We start from the raw sequence: 20,923 nt of genomic DNA on the forward strand, positions 1-20,923 counted from the left end.
TCCCAAAAATTATAAAATTTGAAATGGTGAAAAGCTTTTAGAGTTATTGTATTTTATTTTATTTTATTTTTATTTTTTATTTTCTAAAAATTAAAAAATATTAGTTTGAACTTAATTTTTTAGATTTTATTTAATTTTTATTTATATTTTTTTATGTCTTCAAAATGTTTTCTATTTTAATTAATTAAAATTGGATGTATTGGGTTTGGATTTAAGGCTTCTGGTTTGCAGCCCATGGGTTTTGGGTCGGATCTAGTACATGGTATAAAAGGGAGGATTTATGACCATAAACCCCACTTTCTTCATTCTATCGTTTACAGATGCAAATGCCTCTTCATTTTTTCTCTCAAACTCTGACTTCGATTCATCATCTGTTTGTGTTTTTCTCTGAAACTGAACCTCAATTCCTCAAGGTATATCGATTGCGAAGCCCACAATGCTAAATCTAACTTGATTTGATCGTATTTTGCAGGTTATAAAAGCCAAAATGTGTTCGTCGTCGAACTTGAAGCGTTTACCGTCGTTAAACTGTTTACAGCCGCAAACGCGTTTACATCCATAAACCTATTTACAGCTGTAAACTCATTTCCATCTATATACCTATTTTTCATTTGAATCAAAATTAATTTAAGGCCAAATAAACTTGTAATTGAGAAAAAATATTTTTAATTGCTTAAATTCTTGATTTTCTCACTTGGCTCGTTTTCATGTAGATCAAATGGAAAACTTGAATTTTTCCGAAAGCCACAACATTGCTGCATACTTGTTCGATCCTCCAGTGGGACATCAAGAGTTTAGGTCCATGGTTCATGGACTTACAAATTGCAGACTTGCTCATGCTTTTCAATTAAATCCTATCATTTATCAGGAGTTAGTAAGGCAGTTTTGGGACAAGGCTTCAATTAATGAAGGAGAAAATAGAGAAAGCACGGTGGAATCCGTTATCGAAGGAATAAAGATTGTGGTGTCTTGAACATATTGGCGTTTTCTTGCTCACTCCTTTGAGATTTGCATCTCTGGCCGGAAAACAAGTGCTGATGGAATTTCCCTCCTGAACACTGGCGCCATAGCTGCTTTAATCATGGATCTTGAATTCAAATTTTCAAGATATGTGTTGAATGAAATGAAGAACAGTTTCAAGGGAAAAGGAAGGACAAATATTTGATGTATCCAAGATTCTTTCAAATGATCTTTGACAGTAAATATCCGGATCTAGAAAGGAAAGGTTAATCCTTGGATTTGAAGTCTCTGGGTGCAAACACATTTGGTCTCATGAAGCAAAACCGTAAAGGTACAAAATTTGGGTTTCAAGGAAAGCGTCCGTTGGAGAAGTTTGGTTAGTTTGCGGAGATTCGTGAAGCCTTTGAATCAGAAAGTACCTCAAATGATGAAGATGATGTTTTCATTGTTTCTGATCATGAAGAAGAAGTTCCTTCTGTCGCAATTTTTGCAGAAGAACATGTGCCAGTGACCAATGTAGATGACATTGATGATAATAATGATGATGATGAAGGTGATGATGAGATGGGTCAAGAGTATGATGTCTTAGTTTTTGATGATGATGAGGATGATGATGATGGAACTGAAATGGTTCAAGGTGATGATTTATCAGGTTATAACAATGATGATTTGAGCTTTGATTTCGAGCATAGTATTGATTTCGATCCAAGGCTGGGAGTTCTTCAGCTCCTAGTGGCTCATCAACTCCCCAACCTACACACGATGTTGCCTCGGAGAGGCTTGCCATGTTCTTAGCTCAACAAGATTCTGACCCTGCAGCCCGAGGCAAAGGGATATCTATTAGTGCAAGGAGTTTCGGGGGAGTTGATCCATTAATTTCTGAGTTTCAAGCAGAAATTGGAATTTTAAACCAGAAGATTATTCAGAAAGATGTTTTGATAGGAACTCTAGATGTTAGAGTTTCTGATCTTGAAAAGAAAAACTTGAAAAATCTCAACAAATTTCAGCTCTACAGCTCAATCTTGGCACTCTATCTGCTGGATAATTTGATCTAAAGAACAAGCTGATTAGTGATTTGGTGACAAAATAAAAACATCCAGTGGAGAGACAAGTGCGTTCAAGACTCCTCTCAGTCCCCCTGCCCCAACATCTCACCAAGATCCACTTGATGATCCTCCACCTGTCAGAACCACTCATATTGTTGACCGCTTTGAAGTCGAACCTGCTCAAGCTACTCCCAGAGTTACTCTGAAGCTAGACAAGAAGCGAGTCTCTACTCAAAAGAAGGGGAAATGGCTCTTCATGAAGAATTCTGACAAGAATGACCGTGAAGACTAGTGTCACACCCCCAAACCGGAACACGAAAATGTTTGGGGGCAGAGGACGTCATGTTTAGTATCACAACACATGCATCATAGTAATCAAAGTAACAAATAACCATTGCATTAATATTAAAGTGTTTACAAAGTATGTGATTCACAAAAGATTGACTCCAAAAGTAAATAACATGAAGCTACTATACTCCATCTTCTAAATCCCAACGCGCATACATGTCTACTAGTTTCTTGAGAATACAAGTTATTTTGAAAGAGTATATAAGCATTTAAGCTGGTGAGTTCATAAGTATTTAAGTGATGTAAAGTAAGTTGTAAGTTCTTTTAGAAAAGTTTGCCTGTTCCTCCAGAAAAAATCCTATAGTTTTTGATATGATGAATGAAAGTAAAAATGACTCTAAAATTCTTTCTATGAGTACTAAATAGATACAAGTTATATACAATTTAGAGTAAACAGACAATCGATTGTGTGAATCTGCCCTAAGCCCACAACCAAACAAGGAACAGGGAATGAGGCTGAAGTCACATATCCCATTGTTTGTTAGATCTTCAGTGTATATAACCCTAGCGTATTTATTTGGTACTTACGGGGTTAACTGTAATAGTTTTTTGTATTTGATGAAAACATTCTTTAAGAAAATCATATATTTCCTTTAGTAAAAATAGTAACCACAATAGTTCCTTCTATAATCACTTACTTTATACTAGCTATATATAATCTAATATCGAACGGACAGTTAAATAGGTGAAGATTTACCCAATATCATAGTGTCCAACTTGTATCCCCCCCCCCTTAAAAGCATTTAAAAGATTGATTATATGGGTATGAACTCATCTTATGTGGGTGATTCAATTGAAGGTTCACGTAAGGATGATGTGACAACCCGAAATTTCTATTGTGTACAACATTTCAATTCAATAGAAGTCAGAACAGTTTCTGTTAACTTTCAAGCTTTTTGGATTAAGTTTGAGTCTTTTTAAGTTAGTACTTCGGGAGATTCCAGGAGAGGGGTTGCCCTAGGATTTATTGTACAACAATAGAGTTCCAAAAATTTCAAGAGTTCGCATTTTACGTCCCAAATGGTATTTGGACAGTAAACCCTAGTGACTACATATATGGCACTTAGCCATTTTTCACACTTCTTCACCATTTCAAAGTTAGAACCCAAATCCTCTCAAGTAGAATTCGACTTTTCGTCCTAGATCTTCAACTTGTAAGTGTTTCTAGACTTATTCAGTTGATATATTACTTAATCTAGTGATCTAACACACTTTCATCCGTGAAATCATTCCAAAAGGTTAGATCTTCAAGTTTCACTAAGAACACACACTAGTGTTCTTGGACTTTTAGCACCTTTTCAAGCCTCTATCTTGTAAGTACTTCTATCCTAGAGTATCATAAGGTTTTTACACTTCCATATATCAAGAAATCACCCAAGAAACACCAAGAACAAGGTGTTTACGGTTCAAGTTGTTCTTGAACCGTAAACCCTATAAAGGGTGCCAAAGTGTGCCCTAGTCCCTCTAAAGCCTTGGCAACATGCATAGATCCATTCCTTGATGATTTAAGGGCTTGAAAACATCAAAAGACCATAATCCATAGGGGTTTACGACCGTAAACCCAAAGGAAAATGGTCCAAGGACCGTAAACTCCATTTAGGAGTGAAATGGTGCCCTAATTCCTTCCATAGGCTTGTACTTCAAGTGGCATACTTCTAAGGACTTGTAGAGCTTCAAAACAACTAATGGTCAAAGAAGCATGCATTTACGACAGTAAACTCATGAGTTTACGACCGTAAACTCAATGAGTGGTGGTCACAAAACCGTAAACTCATATTAGGGGTTTCCCTTGAACCCTAAACTCAATAGCAATGCCCTACAACACTTAGATGAAATCTTTGGGACTTATAACACTTATATAAGGTGTTTAGCATGTCCTATGGTGTCTTAACTTTGTTGGTTATTTGTTTAAAGACTAATTGGATACATATATGTGGTATTATATGTTAACTAGGATCCTTGTGTGTGTTCAAGACTTCACTTGACACCTAGCAATCATGTTTCTTCTGTTCAACCATACCACTCACTATAGGTGAGTTCATACCCCTTAAATCGACCTTTTAAATGTTTTAAATGCTTTTATGGGGGGATACAAGTTGAACAATTATAGTTATTATATCAATCACATGTGATTAATAACTACCAAACAAATGGTTTTCTTACTTTTCAAACTGTGTTATCATACAGTTTTGCATCAAACTACTTTACAAACTCTTTTGCTTGTCAAATACTTTTACTTAAACTCTTTTTATACTTTTATATTGTCAAATGCATGCCTATGTATGTATAGTTATATAAGTAATGTTTAAAGGGCTTAGGAAGGCTAACTTGCTTTATCTCCTTTTCCTTGTTTGGATGTGGCTTTAGGGCATCGGGTATCCGTCCGAAGGTCGTCTAAATATTAGTTATATATCATGTATACATATATAGACATAAAAGTTCTATCAGTCAATTCAATACCCTTGGGTAGCAAGGGTATACATTCGTGTTCACACGTACAAGTCATATTACTAGTAAACTACGATAGGTGTAGTTTAGGAAGTTACTAATACTCTTACTAGAACAAAGAATCATACAATGAGTCAGTTCATTCATGAGTCAATACTTGCTAGATAAAGAGAGAACATACAATACAACTAGTACACACAGTACATTTCAATACTTGCTAGATAGAGAGAGAACACACATTACAACTAGTACATGCAGAACATTACAATACATACAGGCTAGACAGAGAAAGAACACACAATACAGCTAGCACATACATTACATATACATTCATGCAGTTATGTGAGCCACTAAACGGGGCATGGCACTACCTTCCATGACTGTTTTTGTATCCAGAATCTCCTTAATTGGGGAGCGTATGAGTTTGCGTATAGATCTATACTGGTTTGACTATCCTACACCTTGTTTGGATGTGGCTTTAGGGCATCGGGTATCCGTCCGAAGGTCGTCTAAATATTAGTTATATATCTTGTATACATATATAGACATAAAAGTTCTATCAGTCAATTCAATACCCTTGGGTAGCAAGGGTATACATTTGTGTTCACACGTACAAGTCATATTACTAGTAAACTACGATAGGCGTAGTTTAGGAAGTTACTAATACTATTACTAGAACAAAGAATCATACAATGAGTCAGTTCATTCGTGAGTCAATACTTGCTAGATAAAGAGAGAACATACAATACAGCTAGTACACACAGTACATTTCAATACTTGCTAGATAGAGAGAGAACACACATTACAACTAGTACATGCAGAACATTACAATACATACAGGCTAGACAGAGAAAGAGCACATAATACAGCTAGCACATACATTACATATACATTCATGCAGTTATGTGAGCCACTAAACGGGGCATGGCACTACCTTCCATGACCGTTTTTGTATCCAGAATCTCATTAATTGGGGAGCGTATGAGTTTGCGTATAGATCTATACTGGTTTGACTATCCTACACCTTGTTGCTCGCTATAGTGGGACTTGCAAGTCTACGGGTGCCAAATGTCATTTCTTATGGCCTCTTACATTGTTGTTTTACTAGAGTCGGTAGCAGGATACAGGCCGATCACATGTTACTTTAAATTACAATTGGTTTAAGTTAGTTAGTACAACAATAGTTACTTATTACAATACTACAGTACTATAATATTTCCCATTACATTCACTTCGTGAATATTCACACGATGCACGGTAATGTAAAAACTATATTTTTGGTTAATGATAGTCGGACATGGGAAAATACACACTCTCACAAGAGACACACCCAGATACTAGATGCCTTGGTAGAAGGCTACTTTTAGTAGGAAACGTAGGGTTTCCTAGGAGAGTACAAAACATCTTACAAATACTTTCATAGAAATACAGACACTAATATACTTATGATCTCACCAGCTTTAAAGCTGATACTCTCTTTCAAAATAACTTGTATTCTCAGGTCACCAGCAGACAGGTACAGGTGCCAGGTTTGAGAAGATGGAGCTTGTTCAAGACTCGTCTTTTATTTTGATATATATATTTTGGGTGTTGGGCTGAAGATTTTGTTGAAGATTGCGTCATTTGGGCTCGGCTGTTTGATTATTTATTTTGTATTCCAGTTTGGGCCTGTCCAACCGAGAGCCCATTATGTTTATTATATAAGTATATGCTTGCATGCATATTAGGTTAATGATTGAACGATTCATCTAGAGCATAATGATAGTATTTCCAGATTTCTTTAATCGTTTTGTAACCTACCAATCCTCTACAGTTGATGTTCTTAATCGAGCTCTTCTGAGGATTTTGTTTTAATCATTCGACACGATTGATTCACTCTTGCCTTATTTTTATTTTCGTGTTCTTGCTGTTTTTATAATTAATTACCTGTTTAAGATCTAATCGATCATCAAAGATTAAGGTTTTAATCTCATCAATTGGTATCAGAGCAGGAGGCTGCGTAATCGATACACATCTTTTCTGTGAAAAGGTTTCAATTAGGGTTTTTCCGCAATTACTGATATTTATTGAGCCGTCATCTCATTATTGACGTATCTTGATATTTATTGTTTTGCCCTAATCTGAGGTATTACAAGTCTGATCTTTTAACAGGTTTTTTCGATCATAATGGACGAATCGCAATCAAATCCTATCAATATTTCCAACAGCATCGGTTCGACGACAAAGATTCCAATCCTATATACCCATGACTATGAAGTCTGGGCGCATCACTTCGAAGACTACGTGATAGGATATGAGGATAATGGATACCTCCTATGGGAAGCTATCATTAATGGACCTTTTTCTCATTCTGCAACGTCCAGGATTATCAAAACTCAAAAGGAGTATAATGATCTGCTGAAGGATGTTAAAGATATTGCACAAGATGAAAAGGATAAATTCCAGTGCAATATCAAGGCGTTAAGATTGATTAGATTTGCCCTTCAATCCGACACCTTCAGGTTGGTCAGCTCATGCACGACGGCAAAGGAAGTTTGGGATAGACTTTGCGAACTGTACTCTACAGACGAGGATCTTGAACATTCTATCCAAACCTTGCTCTTATCGGAGTTTGGAGAATTCAGGAAAGGAGCAGAAGAAACAGTGACCCAGACGTTCGATCGCTTCAATCATCTTCTCAGCAGGATGATCAAGCATGATATCGAAAGGAAGCTTATCAAGCAGAAGGTTACATTCTTAAATGGTCTAACGTCTGAATGGAGAGCAGTGGTGTCTACAGTCAAAGCCCATGAGCAGTTTAAATCATATTCTTTGGCGAAACTGGTGGGTATTCTCAAGTCCCAGGAGAAGATTGTACTGCAGGAGAAGAACGTTGTTTCAAGCCTTGGTTCGCTGGCCCTCCTGTCAAAAAGTAAAGTTGCGATGGAGGATGAAGACCTTAACTTGGAGGAGTATGACCTCACGTCTGAGGATTATGCTATGATGGTGTCCAACCCCAAGAGGTTTATAAAGAAGAGATTCCCCAGCAATAAAAACTGAAACTGGCAGGGGAGTTATAGTTCAGAAAAAGTTAACAATGAACCGAAGGTTGAAGAGCCCAAGAAGGAACCGAAGGCTGATGGTGATTCTGGAGTAAGCTGTTACTACTGTGGTGGGAAAAACCACTATGCTAAAGATTGTGTCCTTAAGAAGATGGCTGAAAAGGATGATGAAAAGGATGAGGAAGCTGTGCTGCAGAAAAGGCTCGATGAGATGAGAAAGAAGAAGTCTACCGCTAACCCTTCTATAAATGCTCTTATTGTGCAGGGTTCGGTTGCTGATGATGAGTTCGGTAGAGTGGAAGTTTGGTCTACTGACTCAGAAGACGATGAAGTGAGGAAGCCTACTCACGGAAAGGCTTATGTGGCAAAGGAGGAGAGCAGTGGAGGAAGATGCTTCATGGTGTCTGATGTATCTCAGATGAGGGGATATAACACCGATAGTGGAAGCAATGAATCGAAGGTGCAGGAGGACATGTGCTTTACAGGCAAACCACTCAGCCAACAGTTCAATGAGCTTGATGAACTGATAAAGAAGGTACAATCGGTTTTTGTTTCATTTAAAGTACAACAATCCTCATATGAGAAAGAACTAAAAAATGTTAATACAAGAATTTCTCATCTAGATAGTAGCTTAATTCAAACTCGAGTCACCAATTCTAACCTAACTGATCAATTAAGCAGGGTGTCGTCGAAGAGTGAGGAGCGGCGCATGTGGATCGAGTTGAAGGAGTCTAAATTAGTTAAAATTAAGGACGAAAACATTTATTTACAAAGAGACAATTTAAAATTGTTAAAACAGCAGAATGTTTTTTGTTTAATTGCAAAACGTCTTTATTCTAATATTACTCAACTTCACTTAGACTGTGAAATAGGCCAAAAGATCCATCGCATGATTTTACCCTTCCTGGAGTTTAAGGAGGATGAAATTGATGCCGAAGCTTATAACTGTGAGAGTGTGATATCATCTGATGATGTAAATCCGACCTACATGTATGGACTGGACAAAATTGAATCTTTCATTAAATCCAAAGACCACAAGGACATGCTTAAAAACCTTTTGGATGAAAATGATAGACTTAAACTGAGAACCGAAACCGTACAAAAATTTGACTCTTTAAACGCCAATGTAAGCTCAGAAAAAAAAATCGATGTTGAAAATGCATCTGAGCTTAACGAGGACGACAACATGAGTGAAATTTCTGTAGAGGACACGGTTGACTGCTCAGAATTTGTGAAAAACGAACCTGAAAACCACAAGAATCTAATTTCTGAAAATTCAGTGGAGTTCGCTCGATTGTCCCAACTTTAGTCCTCGATCTTAGTAGAGAAAGCGGTTGTATATCAAAAGGTCCAGACCACTCCAAATCAAGTGTACAAGGTCACTGGAGTAACCGAACATCAGACCGCTGAACTCACAGCTATTGTAAACGAAGACAATGCTGATGGATGTGATGAGTTCTTCTGGTCAGCTCCAATCGATAATGCAGATGAAACGGTGGGCTTATCAGAAAGAACCTCTTGGATGAGTAAAGGTAGATACATACCTGAACCCTTAAATAAGCCAAATAATTTCGATGAGCCAAGTACCAGCGGTACAAAAGACATTCCTCAGGAGAATGAAAGTTCGGCAACAGAAGACGTTCCCTCTGCTTCCTCAGTGCAAAATGAAACTCCTACAGTTCAAAATGAATCAGCCAAGGAGAAACCGAAAATGAAAGCTAATGTTCATCATCAACCAAAGCAGATGAGGAATAAGAAACAAGAGAGGAACCAAAGATACAAGAAGAATCTCTCTGAAAGGAGACAATTCTGGCAATCCCAGAATGCATACTTCTCACATCAAGACAAGAATCTGAAGTATGAAAACAATCCTGTCGGAAAACCTGAGAGTCACAACAACCGAAAGCCAAGGTTCGGTTCACAAGAAAATACTAACCGAAAGCCAAGGTTCGGTTCACAGGAAAATACCAACCGAAAGCAAAGGTTCGGTTCTGAGAATGACTTCAACCGAAAGCAAAGGTTCGGTTCAGAGAACGATTCCAACCGAAAGCAAAGGTTCGGTTCTGAAGTCAAAAGAGATCAAAACTCTAAGGTCAGTCCCTCCAATGATCAAAAGCAAAAGGGTCACTTAGAATCTCCGGCCAAGAAGTCCTCTCAATCTAAACCCACTCCTTCTAGTTCATCTAATTCTTTTAATTCCACAAACTCATCTCCATCTTGCTCTAAAGTTCATTCTGTTCATTCGTCGTCTGAACAAAAGGGAAAACAGAAGGTCTCTTCATCCACACCAGAGTCTAAACCGAACTCACATAATCCTAATAAAATAAAAGTTTTTACCATTAAAAGGAAAGATGAAACAACACTTATAAAACGAACATATCTTGTTGACATCTCTCTTACTGTGCCTGTTCCCATGAAAAGCTCACGTGGACCCAAGAAACTTTGGGTTCCTAAATCTGCTTAATTTTTGCAGGTTATGAGTGACGAGCAGTTCGACGAAGAATGGTACATCGATAGTGGCTGCTCACGTCACATGACAGGGAGGAAAGAGGAGCTCAGGGAATACAGGTCTCTTGCAAATGGTGGCAATGTCAAGTTTGGAAATAATTCTTTCGGCACCATAAAGGGATACAGGATGATAACAAATGGTGACTTTACTATAAGGAAGGTGGCTTATGTGGAAGGACTCCAACACAACCTCATCAGTGTATCTCAGCTTGTTGGAGGTACAGGTCTTAAAGTCTCATTCGATGATGAAGGTTCTGAAATTATTGAGAAAAAGACAAAGAAGGTAATTCTCAAGTCGGAGCGAAAGGGTGAAATGTTTCCTCTAAACCTGAAACCCATCAAAGGAAACCCAGCTATATGCCTGTTATCAAAAGCTCAATCTGACGAAAGCTGGTTGTGGCACCGAAGACTCTCTCATCTCAACTTTAAAGATATCAACCGACTTGTCACTGGAGGTCATGTTAGGGGTCTTCCATTGCTCAAGTTCGACAGAGATCATTTGTGTGATGCATGCGAAATGGGGAAGCAGAGTCGTCAAAGTCACCCATCTGTAATTAACACAAAAGTTGTTGAACCACTCGAATTACTTCATATCGATTTGTGTGGTCCTTCATCTATTGAAAGCATCGGTGGTAGCAAGTATATTCTTGTTATTGTTGATGACTTTTCACGATTTACATGGGTGTTCTTTCTAAAGCTCAAATCTGAAGCGACTCATAAGCTGAAAGTGTTCATCGAGCAGATTGAAGTTCAGCTCAAGAAGGTCGTTCGCAACATCAGAAGCGACAATGGTCTAGAATTCAAGAACAGGGAGTTTGAAGAATTTCTTGCAGAGAAGGGAATAAGTCACAACTTCTCAGCTCCCTACACACCACAACAGAACGGAATTGTCGAAAGACGAAACCGATCCTTGTGTGAAGCTGCCCGAACTATGCTAAGTTTCGCTTCCTTACCTCTTTATTTTTGGGCTGACGCTATTTCTGCTGCTTGTTTTACACAGAACAGGTCTTATCTTAACAAACGATTCACGCTCACACCATACGAGATTCTCATTAACAGAAAACCTAATGTGAAATTTTTCCACGTGTTCGGCTCACGGTGTTTCATCTTCAACTCTAAAGAACACCGCAACAAGTTCGACGTCAAAGCCGACGAGGGAATCTTTTTGGGATACTCTCTCACATCCAAGGCATACATAGTCCTAAACAAGCGTTCGAGAAAAATTGAAGAGACATATTACGTGACCTTTGACGATGGCTATGTCAAAAGGCTACAAGAAGACACCAGTGGGGAAATCTTTCCTCAAACTGGGCAAGTCACAGTCTTGATCGCTAATTTATATGATAAATTTTTGGAGCTCTTTGACGAACCAGAGAAAGCTTCTCTCTCAGAAGCAGGTGCAGCAGACAACAAGGTCGACCACATGAAGCAAATTGTCGAAGAAGCTGCCAAGAGAATGAATGAAGGAGGATCGACTACTGATGTCCCTCCATCCAACAATGCTTCAGTCAAGGGGGAGCCAAGCTCACAAGTCGAGGAGGAGCCAAGCTCACAAGTCGAGGGGGAGCCAAGCTCAAATGTCGAGGGGGAGCCAAGCTCTACAACTACAACCGAAAATGCTTCTCCAACCGAAAATGCTTCTCCAACCGAAAGTGCTTCTCCAACCGAAGGTGTATCAATGCCTGCCAGGCCAGCATCACAAGAAACTCCTGAACCTCAAGTTTCTCAAAGCTCATCAATCGAGGGGGAGCATGATGATATGACGCTTGACTACGATAGCCAATCTGAGCCAGAAGAAATGATCAACGCTGAACTAGACCCAACCTTTGATCCAAATTACCCTCCTCTTACCAAATGGACCAGAGATCATCCTATCTCTCAAGTAGTTAGTGATGTCTCTGAAAAGGTTCTAACCCGATCACAACTGAAGGCAAAACAGACATCCTTATTCTCAAAGGTTGAGTTTTGTATGTTTAACTCATTCGTATCAAAAGTTGAACCGAAGACAGTTAACACTGCCCTCGATCACTCTGATTGGGTTCAAGCAATGCAAGACGAACTGAACGAATTTGAAAGGAACAAATTCTGGCGCCTCATTCCAACTCCTCCAGATGCATCGGTTGTTGGTCTCAAATGGGTTTTTAGGAACAAAATGGACAAGGAAGGGAATGTAATAAGGAACAAGGCTCATCTGGTAGTAAAGGTATATTGTCAGGAGGAAGGGATTGATTATGAAGAGACTTTTGCTCCAGTAGCTAGGCTAGAATCTGTTAGAATATTTCTGGCTTATGCTGCTCACAAAAACTTTGAAGTTTTCCAAATGGACGTCAAGTGTGCATTTCTTAATGGAGAACTTGAAGAAACCGTGTATGTGGAGCAACCTCCTGGGTTCGTGAACGAAAAATATCCAAACCATTGCTATATTCTGGATAAAGTTGTGTATGGCCTTAAACAAGCTCCGAGAGCCTGGTATGAAACGCTTACAAAATTTTTAAAGATGTCTAAATTCAAACAAGGTTCGGTTGACCCAACCTTCTTTCGCAAAAAGGAAGGTAACCACCTTATGATAGTTCAAATTTATGTCGATGACATTATCTTTGGCTCTACGAATCCCAGCTTAACAGCTGAATTCAGAAAGTTAATGGAGACTAAATTTGAAATGAGCTCAATGCGTCCTATTAACTTTTTCCTTGGTTTAAATATTAGACAGGGACCCGAAGGCATCTTTATCAATCAGGAAGCTTACACGAAGACTCTCCTAGCAAAGTTTGGTATGATGGGAGACTCAAAAGTCAAAGTCCCAATGGCATTCGGCACCAAACTAACTCCATCCCTAGACAAACCGGCTGTCGACATCACGCTCTATCGTCAAATGATAGGCTCACTAATGTATCTTACTGCTAGCAGGCCTGACATCATGTTTTCCGTGTGTTATTGTGCTTGATTTCAGGCAAACCCACGCGAACCTCACATGCTTGCAGTGAAGAACATCTTACGCTATCTCAAGCAAACCACCTCCTTAGGTCTATGGTATCCTTCCAACTCAGGCTTCTTCGTTCAATCTTATTCGGATGCTGACCTTGGAGGATGTGGACTCGACAGAAAAAGCACAACTGGTGGCTGTCAATTCCTTGATGGGAAGTTGGTCAGCTGGCAATCCAAGAAACAAACATGTGTGTCGCTGTCTACTGCTGAAGCGGAATACATTGCCGCTGCATCTTGCACTTCCCAAGTGATTTGGATCCAGAGTCAACTTCGAGACTATGGACTCAATATGAAGAAGATCCCACTATATTGTGACTCTAAAAGTGCAATTAGGATCTGTCATAACCCAGTGCAACACTCTAAAACCAAACACATAGCACTGAGGTATCACTTCATCAAAGATCACGTGGAAGATGGAAACGTCGAAGTTCATTTCGTAAGAACCACTGATCAACTGGATGACGTCTTTACCAAAGCTCTTCCTGAAGCATCATTCAACAGAATACTGCAAGGGCTAGGTATGATGGAATCAGAGTCAGTACCTCACACTATCTCTCAGCCTCAAACGTAAGAAGCGAATCTAACCGAACGTTCGGGTTCGGTTAACCCATCTGATTCGCTCATCACTTCAAAGGTAGTTTTTCTTGGTTGTATATTACTTGTACAAAAATTTTTTTTCTTAATATTGAAAGTATTTTCCAATTGCATGTCTAAATTCCTTGGTTTCTTAAAATTTTCCAAAACCTAAACCAACCGAAGGTTCGGGTTCGGTTTTTCAAAATTTTCTGGAACCGAAACCAACCGAAGGTTCGGGTTCGGTTTTTTAAAATTTTTCCTAACTGAACGTTTGGGTTCGGTTTTTCAAAGTTTTTTTTAACTCAGTTTTTTTTTCTTACTTATTTTTTTTTAATCTTTTTTATTTTACTTATTTTATTTATTTTTTTCTCTTAATTTTTTTTATATATATAAATCTCAAAAACTCCAAAAATATTTTTTATTTTTTTATTATTGTGTGTTCGTTCGTTTATGGGAATATAAATGTTGGCTTAATTAAGTGTCCCTAGAAGCATGCTGCTGTATGTGTCCCAAGCCTCATAAGATTTTGAATAATAACATTCATGACTTGGTATACACAAACCTTGTCTTCCCAATAAGGCTAACACATTTATTCTAATCGTGAGCTACCTCACTCTCTTCTCACATGAGATAAGAGTTTTCTGCTTGGTCCTTTTTTTCACAGCAGAGGTACTTTATCTTCTTACACCATCTCCATTACATTTCTCCGTTACATTCGTTTCCTCCACGTAACCCTTGAGACTCTCAGAAATTACCACTGAGGTTTATGGTTACACAACATCTGTGTTTATGATCTTAGTTTCGTGCCACTATGAGCTGAGTGAAACCCAAAATTCAACACCAAATCTGAATTGACGGTGAACAATTAATTTGCTCAAGTTTTCACCAAAGAATTGACGAATGTACCTTCACGAAATCTCAAATTTTATTTTGTGTGATTCCTATGAAATTGTTAAACACCATAACATTTCTTCCCTTGGGATCCAATTTTTAAATTTTATATTTGAGATTTTATATTTTTCCAAGCCAATTTAAAATAAATTCCTACCTACTTGTTCAACAGGCTACACTGGTCTCACAAGTACTTTGTTCACTTTCTTTCTTATTTCAAGATTAGAATTGCTGAATCAAAGTGAAAGCCACCCTTATTTAGCCTAATTAAAAGAAGCCTTTCAACATTTATTAATAAGTGTTTGATCGTAATTCAACGGGAATCCACACTAACACTTTAAGGTCTCTCTTGACCTTGAAGGAAGAGATTCGTGCCCGGGATCATCAGTTTCGTGTCATTATTGACATCACAGAAAATCCTTAAAAGAGTTGCTTTATTTCTTTTCCTTTTACACTCTTTGCACGAAAATCCTTGATTTTCCAAAACTCCGTTACTAATTATTACAGGCTGTATTATTACTTTGGTGGTTAATTGTGAAGCTGTGGTAAAAAATAATCCACGTGGGTATTCAATTCAAAAGATGCCATTTAAAAAGATAAGACGAAAGGTTGCTGACTCGGCGGGAGTTAAAACGGATTGAAATTCAAACGACGGTAACAAAAAGGGGGCGCGTGTGGATTTGAAACGCCCATACTTTTACTGACATTATGGACGCGTGTGCGAAATCCAAGCGACATCCCTCTGGAATTTAAAGGCGCGTGAGGATTTGAACCGATTTTCTTCTGAAACGGCGCTTGTTGGGTGGCGTGATCCTAGGAATCTGACACTCTCTTTCCTACGTGATCATCGCATAGAAGATTTGAAACGATTCTTCTCTCTCCATTCCCTCACTATAAAAGGCAGTCTAAACTATCATTTACCTTTTTACTGCTTCCAGATTTTCTAGAGAGCAAAAACTCCCAAAAGCTTCACTGTTCATCTTCTTCTTCTACTACCTTCAACAATGGCAGAATCCTCTTCCGTCCATGCTACATCACAAATCCTTCCTATTCGTCCGCAACAATGCCTGGTGATCGATCTCAACCCTCTGGCGTACGACTCCTACATGTCGCCGATCATCGAGTGCCTGAAGTACTCCCAAATCGCTACGGCTCTCTCTAGAATCGAGTCTGTGCCGATGGTGGCCCTCTCGCAGGTTTATGCGACTGCTTATTACGACAAAGCGGTCGACCGGGTGTTCTTCGAGATTGCTGAACACAAGACCTCTGTTTCTCGACAACGTTTCTGCACAATGCTAGGGTTGGCTGTTGACCCATCGAGAATAAACCCGGAGACGATTCCGGTTGGGTATCTGTATAACATGTTTTACAATATGGGGTACACGGAGGTTCTCACCTCCGTCGCTAAATTCAAGAAATCTTGCTTGCCGCCACAGTGGAACGGCATGTTCACGGTCCTCTTCAAGGGCTTGTCGGAACGGAGCTCGGGATCCGACGGGGTTAGTCGACTTTTCTTGTCGATCATGTATGCAGTCTACAACGGGGTTAATTTGGATTTTGGGATGGTCCTCTGGCAACAGCTCATCCAGAGCCTTTCTTCATCATCACGACACTCTGAGGTGTCGCTGGCCCGATTCTGGATTTTAATCACAAAGTGGGCGATGGACAAGTTCGACATTCCCACTGCTGCAGGTGCATCGATGTCTTCAATCGGTACGTTCCATACCAAGAAGATCATCGTCTCGGATGCATCTAAATTCTCATTCATTGGCTCTATTCCGGAGACAATGTATGGCGACGTCCCCTCTGACAGCAGACTAATCCGGACGATCAAGGAATTCAAGGCAACTGGTCCTAGGGAACTTACACCGGAAATGCTAAAGTCAATCCATGATGCTGACAAACCGGTGAACAGGGGAAAAAAGGCGGACAAAGGGAAGCAAGCGACCAAAGCTCCTAAGGGTCCTTCTCCCAAGAAGAGGAAACAGCCTAAAGCTGCACAGTCCCCACAACTGAAGAGGAGGAAGACTCAACAGAAGCGAAAGCTTGTAATTCCCTCTTCTTCGAGTGACTCAGAGAACGAGAGTTCGGGTTCGGACGGCTCTCAAGGAGGCGAAACCCCTCAACGAGGCAACACACCACCTCGATCACCTACCCCAGATATGGAAATCCACAACTCACCCATTCCTTCACCTCCTCCAACCATTCCTACTTCCATTCCGACCATAATCCCCACTACCACTATTCCTCCAACATCTTTCCCTATACCACCACCCATTTTCACAACTGCAACCGAAACACCACCAGTAACCGAAACCCCACCCGTAACCAAACCACCTCAAACCGAAACCCAGCATACAACCAATCCTACCCATACTCAACCACCACCCGAAACTAACCCCACACCCACTCAACCTGAACCGACCAAACCAACCACACCCCCAGCTTCACCACCTCCACAATCTCCAGATAATGCCTCTGATGGAGATAACCCGTTTCTTGGCGGTGACAACATGAACTTCGATTCGGTCTACTATAGTCCGTTTCAGGTTCAAAGTGATGAAGAGGATGATGCTCCAGTGACAAAGAAGCATCTTAAGGAGCTCAACGAGAAGGTTGACCTACTTCTCGCCTCATCTTCCAACCAACAGTCCTCTCTTTCTGAAGCTGCACTTCAGAAGATTGTTGATGCCTTCTCCAGGGCTCAACATGATTCGGTAGCCTCAACCACTGCCGCTATAAACGCCTCAACCAAAGCCTGTGAGGCAGCGACCGAAAAAGTCGATAAACTATTCTCCGACGCTTCTATCCTGTTGAAGTCCTTACAGGAAAGCGCCGACGCCACAAAGACAACTTTGGAACCGATTGTTCAGCAATTGGCAAAGTTTGTTTCTACGGAGTTGACCTCGTTCGCAACACTTCGCCAATCTCTAAGCGACGACAACTCGGCCCTTCGTGCCTCCATCGATGAGCGCCTCGCTAAGCTTCAGGAGGATCTCGCAGCTGAAAATTCATTGATGGACGTTCTGGCGAGCAAAACAACCGCCCTCAAGATCAAGAGCACGCAGCTTTCAAACTCACAACAACAACTTGAAGCTCTTCGATCCGAAAGGGAGGTCATCAAATCTTGTGTTTCGGATGTACACGCTGCCTTATCAAACATCCTAGAAGCACACGATCCCATTCTCAACCATTCGGTGAGGCGAACACTTGCTGAAAAGCTTTCTCCTGCTATGGACCTTCTCAGCAAAATAGAAGGCTTACCTAGTTTCGTGTCCCATCCGAAACAAGGGGGAGAAGAGAAAAAGACCGGATCAAAACCACCTCCTTCCTCCAAAGCTACTCACACAACCGAACCACCTCTGACTGGTCAAGCTTCGGGTTCGGGTGTGAAAGACAAAGGGAAAAACATAGCTGAGGAAGAAGATGAAGATGAAGATGATGAAACCATTGCTGACCTGTTGAAACGAAAGAACAGTCGCAATGTGGATGATGATGTTAATCGTGTGGCGCGAGAGGCTGAAGAAGCCGAACGTAAGCAGAAGGAAGCCCACGATCTCCTCGAGAGCAGGAAGACTCGCTTCCCTGCCTGGACTCGGGAGCGTTTGATCAAAGAGGCCATAGATACTCCCAGCATCTTATGGCTCGAGCCGGTTATCTCGTTCGACTGCTACAACTCTGTCGACTCGCAGTTCGACATGCCGCTGACTCGAAAGGCGTTTACCTTCCACGCCTTCTCAAATATCTCTGAAGTCCCTAATCCAAATGCTGAACTTGATAGGGAGCTCATTGACTTCTATCTGAAGGCTGCTCGTCCTCAGTATCTAACTTGGAGCGCCCAGAAGATAGTGAACGTTCGGGTACTGAAGCCTTACACCGAAGGGAGGTTCATAAACGTTCGGTTCAAGGTGATTCGAGGATCTGCAAAGACTGCACATCATATCTCCCTGGCAGATCTACCGAACTTAAATCCTCATGATTGGATTGTCCTGCATAATATCCTTTTGACAAATGAAGCCGAATATGGTCCCATTATAGACCATATCAAAAGGATGTTAGTCTGCTACCTCATGGAGGTTGCCACAGTCTTCAAGAAGAAACCGAAGATAGCTCCTGTGGGATCGGCCAGTGATCTCAACCAAATGCAAATGGGCAAGATCGACCCGAGACGCAACTCGGTTATGTTCACTAGAGCAGAAGGACAGAAATGTCTCTTTGCTTTAGCTGACAAACACCTTTACACCACTGCTTGTCTGGAGCATGTGTTATCGATTATTAAAAGGTGTAAAGAGAATTCAGCTGATGATGTCAAGTACTTCGAAGACATGATCCAGTGGTACGTCAGGTTTAGACAGACAATACTCTCTCTCACCAAATGTCTGTTTAACACCGTGAAGAAGAAGGTACCTGCTTCAGCTGCTGGCCCAAGTAACAAGTGAAGATCTCGCTCCAATTAACGCAAAGGGGGAGATTGTTGGGCTGAAGATTTTGTTGAAGATTGCGTCATTTGGGCTCGGCTGTTTGATTATTTATTTTGTATTCCGGTTTGGGCCTGTCCAACCGAGAGCCCATTATGTTTATTATATAAGTATATGCTTGCATGCATATTAGGTTAATGATTGAACGATTCATCTAGAGCATAACGATAGGATTTCCAGATTTCTTTAAGCGTTTTGTAACCTACCAATCCTCTACAGTTGATGTTCTTAATCGAGCTCTTCTGAGGATTTTGTTTTAATCATTCGACATGATTGATTCACTCTTGCCTTATTCTTATTTTCATGTTCTTGCTGTTTTTATAATTAATTACCTGTTTAAGATCTAATCGATCATCAAAGATTAAGGTTTTAATCTCATCATTGGGTGTCTATATAACTTGACAGAAAACACTTGTATGAAATAATATTATTAATGCAATGGATGATGTTGTTGCTTGTTTACTACTTTGCATTGTTGTGATACTGAACATGACGTCCTCCGCCCCAGAACATTTCCGCCGTTCATGGTTTTGGGGTGTGACAGATGAGAAGTTCCCCGAATGAATTCCCGAGACACAAACAAGTCCTAAATGACATATAATGGCATATATATAGGCATGTAATTAGTGTTTAAAACAACTAACATGCAAGGAAACAACCTTAGGGACTAGGAAGCACTTGAAATGAAGTGTTACAATCACATGTGATTGATTAAAGGGAGTTCACGGTCACACAAAGTGTGTTTACAGCCACACTAGAGTTTACGGCCAATGATGCTTGAAGTGTTTACGACCCAAGCTTGGCCTTAAGAAGGGTTTACAACCATGGATGAAGGGTTCACGGCCATGTCATGATCCTATGAAGGCTTTACGGCCAAAGGAAGAGTTTATGGCCATAAACTCTTGAAGATCAAGCATTTTGGTCCTTGATTCATGCTAAAAGGGTGTTTGTTTCATAAGGCTTCAAGAGTTTCTAGTGGTTAAAAAGAATATGGAAAGATACTTACGATTTGGAAGCCTTTGGGAGTTCACGGCCACCAAGAACAAGTGTGTGTTCTTGGTGTTCTTGGTGAAAGATGATGATCTTGAAGATCTAGACCAAAAGTGATGAATTCATGGATGAAATCAAAGGGTTTTACTAGATCAAGAAGGATATCAAGAAATAATGGAAGAATCACTTACAAATTTGAAGAGAAAAGGAAGTCTTCTTGATGGTACTTGAGAGAGAAATGAGTATTCTTGACCTGGAAGTGTGAGAAGTGAAGAATAATGAAGGAAATATATACTTCTGAGACTAGTTCATGGCCAAACAAGAGTTTACGGACGTAAACTCCTTGTGATGGAGTTTCCGACTCTTTTGAAACCCAATGAACTTAAGCTGACACACCCCTACACACAATCATTAAGTGTACTAGGCTTAGAACACTCAAACATACCCTTAGCAATGCTAAAAAGATAGCAGAAACAAATCTAACATTTGATTGGATTGACTGGCTTTACCAGGTAGAAATTTTTGGGTTGTCACAACCAGCCTCAATTGACCGTGACTGAGGTCGAAAAGAAGCGATTCAGAACTAAATATGGCGACCGGTCAGGAATTCTGATGTGGGGATTTCATGATAAATTAAATATTTGGGTGGTAA

This window comes from Lactuca serriola, chromosome 3, assembly GCF_051521515.1.
Source record: "Lactuca serriola cultivar US96UC23 chromosome 3, Lser_US96UC23_V15, whole genome shotgun sequence".
Classification (NCBI taxonomy): domain Eukaryota; kingdom Viridiplantae; phylum Streptophyta; class Magnoliopsida; order Asterales; family Asteraceae; genus Lactuca; species Lactuca serriola.